Below are 15,363 nucleotides of genomic sequence, written 5' to 3'. Positions count from 1 at the left end.
AGGCTTTCTTTGGCTCACACTTTCAGGTCCTGGTCCTTCACTGAAGGGAGGTCAGGTCAGAACCTCAAGCAGAAGCTTGAAGCAACAGCTACAAAGGAAACTTGCTGCTTGCTGGCTCACACACAGGCCCATGGCTCACACACAGGCCCATGCTTACTAGCTTTCTTATATAGTCCAGGCCGGCCTACTTAGGGATGGTACCTCCCAGCGCACAGTAGGCAGGGTCTTCCTCCATTAACTAACAAGATAACCCCCTACATGCATGGCACCGGCCAATCTGATTTGATCTCAATGAAGACCTCCATTCGCAGGTTGTGATTCCAGGTTGTGTCAAGTTGACAGTTAAAGCTAGCTGGGATATTCATATATTCTCTCTCTCCCCGCACTTCCCTCTGTCGCAAGTCTTTCTCTGTACTGTCAGCTCCCAAATAACAATTGTGAAAGCTTGGCCTCAGCTTAGGCTTGTCCCAGTAGCTCTTACAACTGAAATTCATTTATTTTAATCTACATTCTGTCACACGGCTCTCCATACTGCTCATACTGCTTTCCCTGAGTCTGGCTGGTGACCCCACCTTTCTTCCTCTCTGTAACAGAAATATTAAATGGTCTTATTAATAAAATCAAACCCGAGGCCAGTTATTAGGGTAAATGCTGGAAGATCAGAGACACAGAACAAGCCACAGTTTCCTCACCTCGCCAGTTCCTCAGACTGCAAGCTTCTGAGTCCTCATCCAAATGAATCTCAGCTGAACTGTGCTGCTCCAAAGCCTAAAAGCTTAACCAGCCAAATACTTAACTAACTGGTTTTCACGCCTTATATATCTTTCTACTTTCTGCTGTCACTCCCTGGGATTAAAGGCTGGATTTCTGGGATTAAAGGAGTGTGTCGCCACGCCTGGCTGTTTCTAATGTGGCCTAGAACTCAGAGATCTAGAGGTATTTCTGTCTCTGGAATACTAGGATTAAAGGCGTGTGCTACCACTGCCTATCCTCATGCTTAACATTGTGGCTGTCCTGTTCTCTGACCCCAGGTAAGTTTATTAGCCTGCACAATGTTTTTGGGAACACAATACCACACCTCTCCAAGTCCTCTCTGTCCCCAGAAGTTCTGCCTAACCTCCTCCTGCCTACCTATTGACCATTCAGCTCTTTATTAAGCCAATCACAGTAATACATCTTCACATCGTGTAAAGGAATATTTCACAACACCCCACTCTGTCAAAATATGTCATTATGGGGCTGGAGGGATGGCCCAGCAGTTAGGAACACTGGCTGCTCTTCCAGAGGACTTGAGTTAGACTCCTAGCACCTACATGATGACTGACAACCTTCTGTAACTCCAGTCCTAGGGAATCTGGTGTCCTCTTCTGACCTTCAAGAGCACTGCATGTACATGGAGTACAGACATACATGCAGGCAAAGTACCCATACAAATAACATAAAAATAGAGGGAAAAATATTAAAATGTCATTATACTTTCACATTTCCTTTAAAAGAAGCATGTCTCAACTTCTTGTTGGCATGTCTCAGCTGCCAACGTCACCATTCTTTTGCTTTGAGCTTATTTTGAAATAAAGTAAGGGTCACATGGACATAATCACTGTCCATTTGATAACCAAAATGGCTTCTGAGTGACTAATGGGCAGGCAGTGTATACAGCGTGGATCCACTGGATACAGGGTGACTCACAGCTGGGATAAGAAGCAGCAGGAAATCGATCACATTTTGCAGGAGGTATGCAGGTTAAAATTTACCAATGGTTTACTTCTGGAACTTTCCACTTTCAAATTTCAGACTGTAGCTGACGCCAGGTAATGGAAGCCTTAAGAAACAAGACTGTGATGAGGGGAGCTGCAAAACAATCAAGGCACCAGCTCACGTGCTAGACCAGGCAACACATTAGTGAGATAGACACCACACTGCTGTTCTCCAAGGAACATGCACCACCGCGATAACTGTTCGTCACAGAGTCACACCGAATGCCAACCTTGAGTGTTTATGAACACAACCCCGCCCTCCTTTGTGCTGTAGTGTCTCTGTGAGAGAGAAGCTACACAGCTTGAGTGTAGGGAAGTACTTCGCCCTGTCCACACAGCTCAGGTGGAAGGGCTGGGGTTTTATTTACTACTTTTTTTATGTGTCTGGGTGCTTATGTGTGTATCTGTGCACTCTGAGCAGGCAGTCAGTGCTCAAAGAGGCCGGAAGAGGAGAAGGTATCTGATTCTCCGGAGCTGAAGTTATATATGGTTGTGAGCTGCCATCTGGGTGCTGGGAACTGAACCCAGGTCTTCTGCAAGAGCAGTAAGTACTCTTAAATGCTGAGCCATCTTTCCAGACTAGATCTGGGGATTTGAACCAAAGTGACTCAGCCCCTGAACTGAGAGGGGTCAGCTTCACGGGCAGTGGCCTGGGCTGGCATGATGTTGCAGGTCTTAGTACTTTGCTGTTGTTATCTTAAGGTACATGGTAGGTTTTGCATGCAGGGTCCTGAGTTTTGATTATGCACTGGCCTCCACAAATTAATTACAGGCTGGTAGCAATGCTGAACTGTGACAGCAAAGGAAGAACCAGAGCTGGTGATGGGTTGTGCATGATAGCCAAGTGCTCCACCACTGAGCCATACGCCCAACAAGAAGTTATACATTAAAAAAAAAACAAAAACCAAGATGTTAAAACAATTATTTTACCTAAAATAATTAATTCACTGTTTTTTAAAAGCAGGATATTTTAAAAAGTACTATAATATAAAAAATGTGGGAATAATATAATTTTTCATATTTTTAAGGTTTTTTGATGTTTGACTTGATGGAGACATTCATGTTCTTTTGTATCTGCATGTGATCTGTTGTGAAAATCTGGTTTTGTGATATATAGTGGAAACAGAAGTGGTCTTTCAATATCCTAGTTAGGTGACTGTGAATATTGTCTTTTGGTGTTAAACTAAAAAAAAAAAAATTGTGATTTTTCAAAACAGGGTTTCTCTGTCTATCCTGGCTATCCTGTTCTATAGACCAGGCTGGACTTCAAGTCACAGAGATCTACCTGCCTCTGTCTCTGCCTCCTGAGTGCTGGGATTAAAGGCATGAACCACCATCCCCACCCCAAACCTCTGGCTTAAACTAAAACGTTTTAAATACTCATTGTTTTGAAGACTTATTTAAATTGAGACAAGGGCTCACTATGTAGCTCATGGTCTATAACTCCCAAGTAGACTAAGTTGGTCTCAAACCTCAAACTCCCAGAGGCCCACCTTCTTTGGCCTGCCAAGAACTGGGATTAAAGGCATGTGCCCTCATGCCCACCTTATTTTTCTGTGCACTATGCATATGTGTTTGTCTGTGTGGGTTTACACATGTGACTGCAGCTTTCCAAAGAGACCATCAGATCACCCTGGAGTTACAAGTGGTTGTGAGCACCTGAACATGGGTACGGGGAAACCAACTCAGGTCTTGGGAAAGAGTCCCAAGTACATTTTTACCACTGAGCCATCTCTCCAGTCCCCAAAGAAGCCTTAAAAACAAAACAAACAGTGCCTGGCATGGTGGCACACACCTTTAATCCCAGCACTCAGAAGCAGAGGCAGGCGGATCTCTGTGAGTTCCAGCATAGCCTGGTCTACAGAGTGAGTTCCAGGATACCCAGGTCTACACAGAGAAACCTTGTCTCAAAAAATCAAAAACCAAACCAACCAACCAACCAACCAACCAACCAACAGAAAACAACCCCCAAAACAGTTCAGAAATTACTTAATTTATTTAGTCAAATATTTCTTGAATGTGAAAAAGGGCATAGCAACTAAAGACGCTGATCTCTGGGTTGGCCCCAGGCCAAAAGGGAATGCTCTCTCTCTCTCTCTCTCTCTCTCTCTCTCTCTCCTCTCTCTCTCTCTCTCTCTCTCTCTCTCTCTCTCTCTCTCTCTCTCTCCTCTTTCCTACCCTCTTCCCCTTTCTCCCCTCTCCCCTCTCTGTCTCTCTCTGTCCATAGCCTCCACTCATTCCCCACAGCATTTTACACCAGAGCCAACCAAGCATAGCCTCTCCTTTCAGAGGAGGAATCCCCAGCTCAAGTGACTTGCTTAAGGCCAGGTGGCTGCTTAAAGCAGAAGGGAGATTAGATTGTCACAGATCCTGCAGGTCCCAGCCCTTCAGCCCTTCCCCTCCAGCCTTCACACTTCCCATGGTGATGTCACAGGGCACACAACCTCATGGACAAGTTTGGCTTGGTAGAAAAGAAATGGCACTTTCCTCTTTGTTTTCAAGACGTAGTTTTACTTTTAACCCAGTGCCTGAGACAGTGTCTGAGAGGTTGTAGGTTTTTAATAACCTGGGGTGTGTCTGAAAGGAGACCCCTTCTCCACAGAGTCATGAGCAAATGGATGGAGAAGGTATAGTTCTCAGTAGTGGGCAGTGCCTGTTGTGACATCTGAATAGCAGGATTATAGAGACAGGTGTAGAGTGTGCAGATTGTGTGTGATCACACACGGACACTGCATGCGGAACCCCAGCACTCAGGAGGCTGGGACGGAAGATTGAGAGTTCCAGGCCTGCTTGGATTATACAGCAAGACCCTCTTTGAGAAACAAACCATGCAACCATGAAAAAAATAAGGCCAGGGGCTGTAGCTTGTTAAAGAGCTTACCTACCACGCACAAGGCCTTGGGATCAATCCCATGTGCTGCTAAGTCAATAAATCAGAAAGACAAATAAAGCAGTTGTTTTGCCAGGTGCAGAATACTTATAATCCTATCATGTGGGAGGCAGGAGGATCAAGAGTCAAAGTCATTTACAGACTAGCCTGGTCTACATGAAATCCTGTTATATACATATATATAGTTATATATGTATATATAAAACAATAATGTCGAGGTTATTATTCATTATCTGTGTGTTGGCAGGTAGGGCTTGAGTGATGCAGGGGGCAGGTGTGGGATTCTCGGAGCATCTTCTCCAGCATATTCCTGCCCAGAATGTCTAGACTCATGGTATGAGATGAAGTTAAGATTTACACTTGAGGCCAGGCAGTGGTGGCACACACCTTTGGTCTGAGCACTCAGGAGGCAGTGCCAGAAAGATCTCTGTGAGTTCGAGGCCAACCTGGTCTACAGAGGGAGATCCAGGACAGGCACCAAAAAAACTACACAGAGAAACCCTGTCTTGAAAAACCAAAGAAAGAAAAAAAAAAAAAGTTACATTCGAGCCTGTGAGCACAGGACTGACTCAGAACATTCAGGACAGAGGTAGAGGTAGAGCTACTGTTTCTCGGGCAGGCTGAGACCTAGAGTCCCCACCCTAGATTGGCAGAAGGGCAGAGTACGTTCTGCTAACACAGCCCAGTGCTCCAGGCTTCCAGGAGAGTACAGTTGAGTAAAACATGACTCCCTTTGATGCAGCGTCATCTTGTCCCAGAGATGCAGATCTGCTTCCTTGTTTTACACTTTTACCGTGGGACTTGAGAGATAGCTCATCAGTTAAGAGCTCCTTGCTGTTCTTCCAGAGGACATGAGTTTGGCTCCCAGCCCCACATCAGACAGTTCACAACTGCTTGTGATTCGAGCTCAGGAGATCCAAATGCCCTCTTCTGACCTTTGTGGACACCTGCATACACATTTTCTCTCTCTCTCTCTCTCTCTCTCTCTCTCTCTCTCTCTCTCTCTGTCTCTCTGTCTCTGTCTCTCTCCCTCTATTCCTCTCTTCCCCCTTCTCTCCCCCCTCCTCCCCCTACTTCTTAAGATCTTTTTAAAAACCCAAAACTTCTATTGTGAAGTTGTACTTGGTGTCACATACTTGTAGTCCCAGCACTGGGGAGGCAGAGGCAGGAGGAGCTTGAGTTTGAGGCCAGTCTGGGCTATGTATTGAAACCCCGTCTCTGTGAAAGGTGCCTGCTGCCAAGCCTGATTACTAGGTGTAATCCCCGTCTTCACATGGTGGAAGGAGAGAAATGATTCCCCAAAATTGCCCTATGACTTCCACATATGCTCAGGGCATGCATGCCCATCCAAACACAACTACACTTAAAATGTAATAAATATATGCTCAAGAGGAAAGGAGAAGAAAGAGAACACAAAGAATCCTAAAATGAAAAACCAGGCTGTGACTCTTATTTAAAAAAAAAAAAAGTGTATGGGTGTTTTGCCTGCATGTGTGTAACTGTACTATGTATATGCCTGCGTGTATGTACTGTACTATGTATATGCCTGGTGCTCAAGGAAGCCAGGGTGTCAGGTATTCTGGAGCTGGAGTTACAGACAGGTGTGAGCTGCCATGTGGGTGCTGGGAATTGAACTCAAGTTCTCTGGGAGAGCAGCCAGTGCTCTTAACCACTGAGCCACTGAACAACTCCAGCCCCTTGCTGTGGTTCCCATTGTTGAAAACCATGTTAAGATTGTGACTGAGGTCCAGTTTCTCAGGAGCTCATGGCAGACAGTCACAGTGCCGTTACACCTCTCCAAAGCTATGTCATGGCAGGTGCTGTCACCACCACCACCACCCCCACACTGCCATGGCCACTCATCAGCTCCTGTCCCCGTGACCACTGTCTCCACTTGAGATGGTGCTGCTTGTCTGCCACACTCGCTTCTGCAAGGCTGACAGGCACATGCCATTGGTGAGCAGGAGTGCAGATGGCCCAAGTCACAGGTAAACTTCCTGCCTGCCTGCATGTTCTGTCCAGCCTTGAGTGCACAGTTGGCCTCAGTCCTGCCACGGGCTCTGTCTTGGAATGCTGAGCTCCTCGTCAGCACCATTGCCTTCTTCCAGCCCCATCCACCAGGCTGTTTTCAAATCCCAACTTTACAAATTTTTTTTTTTATTAAGAACATTTTTATTCATTTTACATACAAAGATCCCACTCTTCCCTCCTCCCGCCCCTCCAGCCTCCCCCTCCCAGCCCACCTCCCATTCCCTCCTGCAAGAAGTTAAGTCCTCCATGGGGAGGTACATTTGGTAGAGGCAGGTCCAACCCCCACCCCCCAAGTCTGTGTGAGGTGTCCCACCATAGGTAGCGGGCTCCACAAAGCCCGCTCATGCACCAGGGATGGATTCTGATCCCACTGCCAGGGGCCTCTTAAGCAGATCAAGCTACACAACTGTCTCCCTATGCAGAGGGCTTAGTCCAGTCCCACGAAGGCTCCACAGCTGTGATCTACAGTTCATGAGTTCCCACTAGTTTGGTTTGGTTGTCTCTATAGGTTTCCCCATCATGATCTTGATGCCCTTGCTCATAGAATCCCTTTTCTCTCTCTTTGACTGGACTCCTGGAGCTCTGCCTGGTGTTTAGCTGTGAAATCCCAATTTCTTAGTCTGAAATATAATTCCAGACTGAATAGAAGTTCTCAATCAGAGTGGGAAAGCTGCTTGTGCTCTCCACCCATAGCTCCTAAACGTTAGTGTTTCACCGGGCTTGACAGGGCGCTCTCTCTACTGTCCCCCGCTCCCCCTGTTTTGTTTTGTTTTTGTTTTTCGAGACAGGGTTTCTCTGTGTAGCTTTGGAGCCTGTCCTGGAACTCACTCTGTAGACCAGGCTGGCCTCAAACTCACAGAGATCTCCCAAGTGCTGGGATTAAAGGCGTGCTCCACCACCAACCGCCTTGCTCTCTCTGCTCTTATTACTGTTTTTTCCCCCTCAGTTATTTGAACAACAAAAGCCTTAATTGTGCATTTCCTAAGAACAAGAACATTCTCTGGTATAACTGTAGTGCAACAAGGAAACATATTGATAAAACGCTGTGTTTTTAAGTGTAATCTACAGTCTTTATTCAAAATTAACAAGTTGTCCCAGCAGTGTCCTTGACAACAAAGGAAAAACAATGTTTTCCCTGGCTCTGGAACAGTCTCTGTTAGAGCAGCTTCAGGTGTGCATGGTTTGGGCTGCCTGTGCTGCAATCCCAGCACTCAGGAGGAGGCGTGAGAATTGAAAGTTAAGATCACAGCTGCAAAACAAGGTGGGAGGCTAGCCTGGGCTATATGAGAGACACTATCTCAAAAAACCAATAAGGGAAGGGCGGACAAGAAGGAGGGAGGAAAGGCAAAAGGGCAGATGTTTGGAGTCCCCCCCTCCCCAGTGTTATATGCATCCTTCTCTGGCTGGGGCAACTGACACGTCTGGGGTCCCCTATTCAGATGATCTACCAGACTGACTACAACACCTCATCACCTAGCCTGGAGTTGACATGGCTCAGTCCTCCCGTTGTACTTCCTGGGGGTTTTGACACACAAGTAATGACAGTTCCCACTGTGACAGCACAGAGTTCTGTTCCCTAAGCACCCTGTACCCCACTTCCTCATCACTCCCTCTCACACAGTCTGCAAGTCCTTTCAGACCCGAGGACCTTTGCAATAGGGAGGGAAAGCTCATGCCTGCCTCCTCTGTGTCTTTAGTGCTCACTATTGTGTGCCATGGTTTTGTGTTTGTTGTTGTTGTTGTTTCTTTTGTTTTGGCCTCCCTTAATGGGACTCAGCTCCTCCATCCTCCTTCATCTTTCACAGCCAGATTGAGAAGAACACCAGTCACTTTCACAGGATGTCAGCTTTACTTTTTGTTCAAGGCAATGCCCCATGTTTACAAGAGTATTTATGCTCAAGAAATAAAGATGTCTTTTAATGATCTGGAGGTGTAGCTCAATGGGTAATGCAGTTGAAGTTTTCCTGTGTCCCAGCTGGCCGGCAGTTGGGACAAATCTCTCTCACTTGCGTCCCCCACGTAAACACACAGAGGCTTATATTAATTTATTAATTATAACTTATAACTTTTTTTTTTTTTTTTTTTGGTTTTTCGAGACAGGGTTTCTCTGTGTAGCTTTGTGCCTTTCCTGGAACTCTCTTTGGAGACCAGGCTGGCCTCGAACTCACAGAGATCCGCCTGCCTCTGCCTTCCAGGTTCTGGGATTAAAGGCGTGTGCCACCACCGCCTGGCATAACTTCTTGGCCATTAGCTCAGGCTTATTACTGACTAGCTCTTACACTTAAATTAACCCATAACTCTTATCCATGTTTAGCCATGTGGTTTGGTACCTTTTTTTTCAGTTCTGCCTTCACATCTTGCTTCCTCTGTGTCTGGCTGGTGAATCCTGACTCAGCCTTACTGTACCCTGAATTCATTTTGTCTGCTCACCCCACCTATACTTCCTGTCTGGCTACTTGCCAATCAGCATCTTATTTATCAACCAATCAGAGCAACACATATTCACAGCATACAGAAAGATATCTCACAGCAGGGTAAAGTTCTTGCTTAGCAGGAACAAAGCCCTGGGTTTGATTCTTGGCACAACGTAAAACTAGGAGTGGTCGTGCATGCCTGTAATCCTATTACTTGGGAAGTGGAGGCTGGAGTATAAAGTAGTCAAGCCCAGCCTTAATTGTCAATATGCACACTACTTTGATTTGAAATGTCCTATATTTAAGGAAAGGAATTGAAGAGGACTTGGTCCTGGAACTCTCTAGGTAGACAGGAACGCAGAGATCCATCTACCTCTGTCTCCCAAGTGCAGGGATTAATGGAGTGCACTACTACTCTCAGCCAGAGTTCTTTGTGTTTTGTTTTGTTCTTTCTCTGTGTATCCCTGGCTGTCCGGGAACTCGGTCTGTAGACCAGGCTGACCTCGAACTCACAGAGACCCACCTGCCTCTGCCTCCTGAGAGCTGGATTATGCACATGTGTGTAACCATGCCCAGCTACCTCAGTCAGAATTCTTAACATCACATTATTTGTAAGCTTCTGTGATAAATCCTGCCTGTCACATTTGAATTGCTGATGAATATAGTTTTATGAAATATAATTCAGATGTAACACCACCTAGATCCTACTAGAGGTGTAGGGACCTGAGAACATCACCTCTCAACTCAGCACAGCTGTGCTAATGATTCACTTCCTAGATTAGTGCTGCTCTCAGCCCTGGCTGGAAAACCTCCTGCAGTGGGCAGCAGTTAATGCAAGCTCCTAGATGGTCACCATGATGAGAATAAGTGACCTGTGTGAGGTATTTCTATCACTCTCTTCTGTGCCAGTTAGTTTTTGTCAACTTGATACAAACCTAGACATATTTGGGGAGAGGAAATCATAATTGAGAAAATGTTTCCATAAGATTGGCCTGTAGGCAAGTCTATAAGGCATTTGCTTGCTTACTGATTGATGTGGGAGGGCCTTGCCAACTGTGGGTGGTGTGCCATTCTGTAGTCAGACTTTTTTGTTGGGACCATCAACTCCCCAGTATTGACATGGAGACTTATTATTAATTATGGAAGCTCAGTCAATAGCTTAGGCTTGTTTCTAACTAGCTCTTATAACTTAAATTAATCCACTTCTATTAATTTACTATCTGTCTCTTGACTTTTTACCTCATCTCCATAGTGCCCATTCTGCTTGCTGTGCATATCCTAGCATCTCTGCCTTCTTCTCAGCATCTTCTGTGTCTGGAAATTCTTGCCTAGCTATTGGCTGTCCAGCTTTTTAATTAAACCAATCAGAGTGACACATCTTCACAGTGTACAAAAAGATTATTCCACAATATTTCCCCCTATTTGTCTAAATAAAAAGGAAATGTTTTAACTCAAACATAGTAAAACTATATACAATAAGAACAATTATCAGGTAAGAATTACATTCACAGCCAGGCATGGTGGTACATGCCTTTAATCCCAGCACCTAGGAGGCAGAGGCAAGTGGATCTCTATGAGTTCGAGGCCAGCCTGGTCTACAGAGCAAGATCTAGGACAGGCTCCAAAGCTATACAGAGAAACCCTGTCTCAAAAAAAAAAAAAAAAACAAAAAAAAATTACATTCACAATGTCCAGTCTATTTATATTGGGAGAAAATACTCCATTATCTATCCTATCTTAGTTGAGAGTTTAATACCTAAACAATTTTTTGTCATAACTTGTATTACCATCCTAAAAATATCTTTTCAGACCTTAAAACATCTTTTTAGATAAACAACTTAAGCTTTTACATTTCTCAACCTTAATAACTTTACATCTATTATGTAAGGTTTTTTTTCTGAATTTGGTAACAAAGAAAACTCTAAAGCTATAATTACCTAGTCTTCAATTCCAATTAGAGAACCAAGAAGATAAAATATTACTTGAGTAAAAAGAAAGTGCAAAGCAAACAACTTCCAAAACTATAGAAATGACAGAAACAGCTGGCTGCCTGGACAGTCACCCAAGGTTCTTCTACAATGTTGAGGTATCCTTCTCTGGCCTACAGGCCTAGAATATCTGACAGACTTTTCTGTGAATCAAGAATTTTGAAGGACTGTCCCACCTTGTCTTGGCAAAGTTTGGCAGTCTTACTCCTTTGTGTCTTGGTTGTTTACTTTGTACCATATAGTCAGAAGTTTCTCCAGTCCCATCAGCCCCACATCTGGCCCTTCAGTCTGGATGAATCTCTCCCACCCATGGTCCTGCAGCTGCTTATAAAATAATCACTCAGAAGCTTAATATTAATTACAAACTGTATGGCCTATGGCTCAAGCTTTTTGTTAGCTAGCTCTTTCATCTTAAATTAACCCATTCCTATTAATCTATATGTTGCCACGTGGCCATGGTGTTACTGGTCTGCTGGCATCTTGTTGCTCCTTTGGCGGTGGTTTTGCGGTCTCTTCTGACTTTGTCCTTCTTCTCTCTGTATCCCTGCTTGGATTTCCCACCTGCCTCTAAGCTGCCTTGCCATAGGCTAAAGCTGCTTTATTTATTAGCCAATGTGAGCAACACATGTATTCACAGCATGTGGTGACATTTTATCCATGTACCCCAATAAAGCTTATCTGAGGATCAGAGGAAAAAGCCAGCCACTATAGTAAACATAGAAGTCAGGCAATGATAGCACATGCCTTTAATCCTAGCATTTGGGAGTCAGAGATCCATACTGATCTTGGTGAGTTCAAGGCCACACAGGAAACAGAGCTAGGTGTGGTGACACATGGCTTTAATCCCAGTACTCACCCTGGAGATCTGGAGGTCTGTACAGACAGGAAGTGATGTAACTGGGCAGAGAGAGGAAGTGAGATGCCAGAACAGAAAGGCATATAGGCGTGGGTATACAGGAAGTAGCTCTCTCTAGAGGCTGAGGGTTGGTAAGGTGAGGTTGGCTATGGCTTATCCTATTTGTCTGATCTCTCAATTATCACCCCAATATCTGGCTCCAGGTTTTTTTTATTAATAAGACCATTTAGCAATTTGTCTTACAATAGCATACAGAAAGACATCTCATAGCACTACAGTATACTGTCAACAAGTATATTTGAGGCAAGGGCAGTTTCTTTGCCCAGTGTATAGCTTTTGCTACAAAGAAGCAAACTCCATATGGAGGTTCTTTGAAGTAAATTGGTGCTTCCAGGAGCAGACATGTCTCACTGTCATGAAAAGCCTTTTGTTATTAAAACATCTTAAATGATATATTCTGTCAGACTTTGGGGTGTTTGAAGATCACTTCTCTGTCTAAAATATATCTGTTTGACCTTGAAAACATACATAACATGACTACAAGTCTGATTGCTATAGGTGACTAGCTACTAACCTGTATGTCTTTATTATCCTAAATAGTTTGTGAATTTTTTTTTTTTTTTGGAAGCTGAGGATCGAACCCAGGGCCTTACACTTGCTAGGCAAGTGCTCTACCACTGAGCTAAATCCCCAACCCCTAAATAGTTTGTAATAATAACTTTCAAGGACTACAAATTTACATTACATTGTTAAATGAGCTGCATAGATGCAATACCTTAAACAAGAGTAGACAAGTATGTACACTATGTTCTAACAAAAATAACCCTAAATTTGTATCAATATACAAAAATACCTTAAACAAGAGTAGAAACATTATATACAGTATAACAAAAATAACCCTAAATTTGTATTAATATACAAAAATTCATATCAATGTAAAATATTTAAGACTAGTAGCTGCTTTTTTAGTTTAAAAATAATCTATCCTTTTATCCTATCATCTCTATATCCCTCCTTTTTCTTTTCAGGATGAACTCCCTGACTCTAATCTCCTTTGCTTAGTTTCCTCCCTGACCATGACCCATAACAACTTGTAACCCACCCCCCTAAATGATGACAAACATCCATAACTTGCCAAACAACCAAAAACCACCCACCCCACTTCTTGGGAATGTGGGTGTCATGTTCTCTAGACTGCTCTCTGTTGTCTGGGGATGCTGGAATCTTTAGGGGACACTGAGAAAATTAGGATAATGGCCAAGTCCTGGGGGAGCTAACTGTTGTCCAGTCTTGGTGTGATAAGATAATGCAAGGCTCCTCTGAAGTTCTGGCTGGAGTAGTCTGTGAGGCTGAACCATCTCAGCCAGCAGTCTTGGAGCTGTTCTGGGTGCGGAACTCCGAGGAAACTGCCTGAGAGGCTGGATCACCTGGGCCACCTGATTTCATTGCTGTCTGGTCCCCCTGCTCTGAAAACACACACACTTTTAAAGGTAACATACATATCTGCATTAACAGAAGTATGGAATGTGTGGTATGTACAAGTCAGTTAAAGATGATTTTTTTTTGTTCTATGTTTGAGCAGGTAAAAGGCATCTGTTAACTCTACAAGTCTGTTTGAGCTATATAACCAAACTGTAATATAAATCTCTATCTATGCCATATGGAAGGATAGCATGTAATAATAAGTCATGAGGACTCTGTAGCCAACAAGGTTTATCATATCTCATCTCGTCTCTGAGCTGTTCCTGTGAAGAGGAATCAGCTTACAGGTTACCTGCCCTGTAGTCTTTTTTGACTTCCTCCCCCATGTCTGAAGCCAAGATGCTCAGGAGGTCTCCCTGGGTCAAATTTGATCTCTATTAACCTGGAAGGAATCCACAGCCTTTCATTTCCTGTGGAAAACAAAAAGCGTAACCTATTCTCCAATGTAATACATCTGTTGACTTCCATTTTAAAGTTAAGGCCTTCCTAAAGTATATAGGTTGGTTTAATTCAGCAGTCCCTTCCACAATCCAATGTCTCTCAGCTTCATTAGCATTCAAAAAATTCAAAATTATCAAAGCACCATATAAGGTCCAAACTCTTTGTGTTATAATATTTCCCATCCTTATGTGGCTTTTTTAAAAAAAAACTGTTTTACTTCTCTCTTTAAAGACTTTATTATTTTTAAACTATTTATTTCTTTTGACTGTCTATATCCTTTTTCTTCTTTTTCTTTTTCTTAAGCCTATGAACATTGTTAAACACACTGTAACCTGTTTAGAGGTTTTTGTCCATTTGAACCTGCTTTACTGAGTATCTGTAATCTTTTCTGTTTGCATGAGCAAAACTTTAAACTGCTGCACAGCTTAGCTCATGGAATGCTGGTGGCTCAAACCCAAAGGCAGAGGCTGGGAGAGCCGTCTCTGTACTATGGCCCTCATGAAAGACTGAGGGACTAGAAAGCCATGTTTGGCTCTGTTTTTTTGTGTGTTTGGAATCTTTTTAAAAGCCCTTCTCAGGTCTTATGTGGAAATACATGTCCCCACATTGGATGCCATTTGTAGTTGGGCTTTCTTGTTGGGACCACTGGCTCCCCAGTAATGACACAGAGACTTCTTATTAATTATGAAAACTTGGCCAATAGCTTAGGCTTATTTCTAACTAGCTCTTATAACTTAAATTAGCCCATTTTTATTGATTTACTTTCTATCTTGTGGCTTTATTACCTCATCTCCAAAGTGTCCACCTTGCTTGCTCTGCATCTCCTGGCATCTCCACCTTCTTCTTCCCAGCATCCTTTGTGCCCAGAATCCTTCCTAGCCATTGGCCATTCAGCTTTTTATTAAACGAATCAGAGTGACACATCTTCACAGTGCACAAAAAGATTATTCCACAACACCTTCCCTGGGTAGGTGGTCCTGGATGTATCAGTAGGCTGAGCAAGCCAGTAAGCAGCACTCCTTTGTGGTATCTGTTTCAGTTCCTGTCTCCAGGTTCCTTCCCTGACTTCCATTGATGATGGACTGTGATTGGGCCATGTAAGCTAAAATATACCCTTCCTTCCCAGGTTGTTTTTGGTCATGGTGTTTAATCACAGCAGTAGAAACCATAAGACACTTCTCAAGGCTTAGGGCATATCATGGAAAAGGAGGTGGAAAGAATATTAGAACTAGGGGATGGGGAGGGCTGCTGTGAAATGCTGTCTTCTGGACATGACGTAGTCATTGCAGTCATGAACTCAGTGCACAAGATCAATTCAACAAGCCCAGTCAGCATTCCAGAAGGCAGTACTCAGTGGACTCAGTGGGGTGGGGGGGAGGGCATCAGGGTGGGGGGGGGGCTGCTGGGGGGAGTCTGGAAAGGATGGGAGGATGAAATCGAGGTGGATGTAATCAATGTATACATAGGTGAAACTTTCAAAGAATAAATCAAATATTTTTAAAGA

Source organism: Onychomys torridus, chromosome 5 (genome assembly GCF_903995425.1).
Source record: "Onychomys torridus chromosome 5, mOncTor1.1, whole genome shotgun sequence".
NCBI classification, from domain to species: domain Eukaryota; kingdom Metazoa; phylum Chordata; class Mammalia; order Rodentia; family Cricetidae; genus Onychomys; species Onychomys torridus.
The sequence above is the reverse complement of the archived record's forward strand: the minus strand, read 5'-3'. Positions refer to the sequence as shown.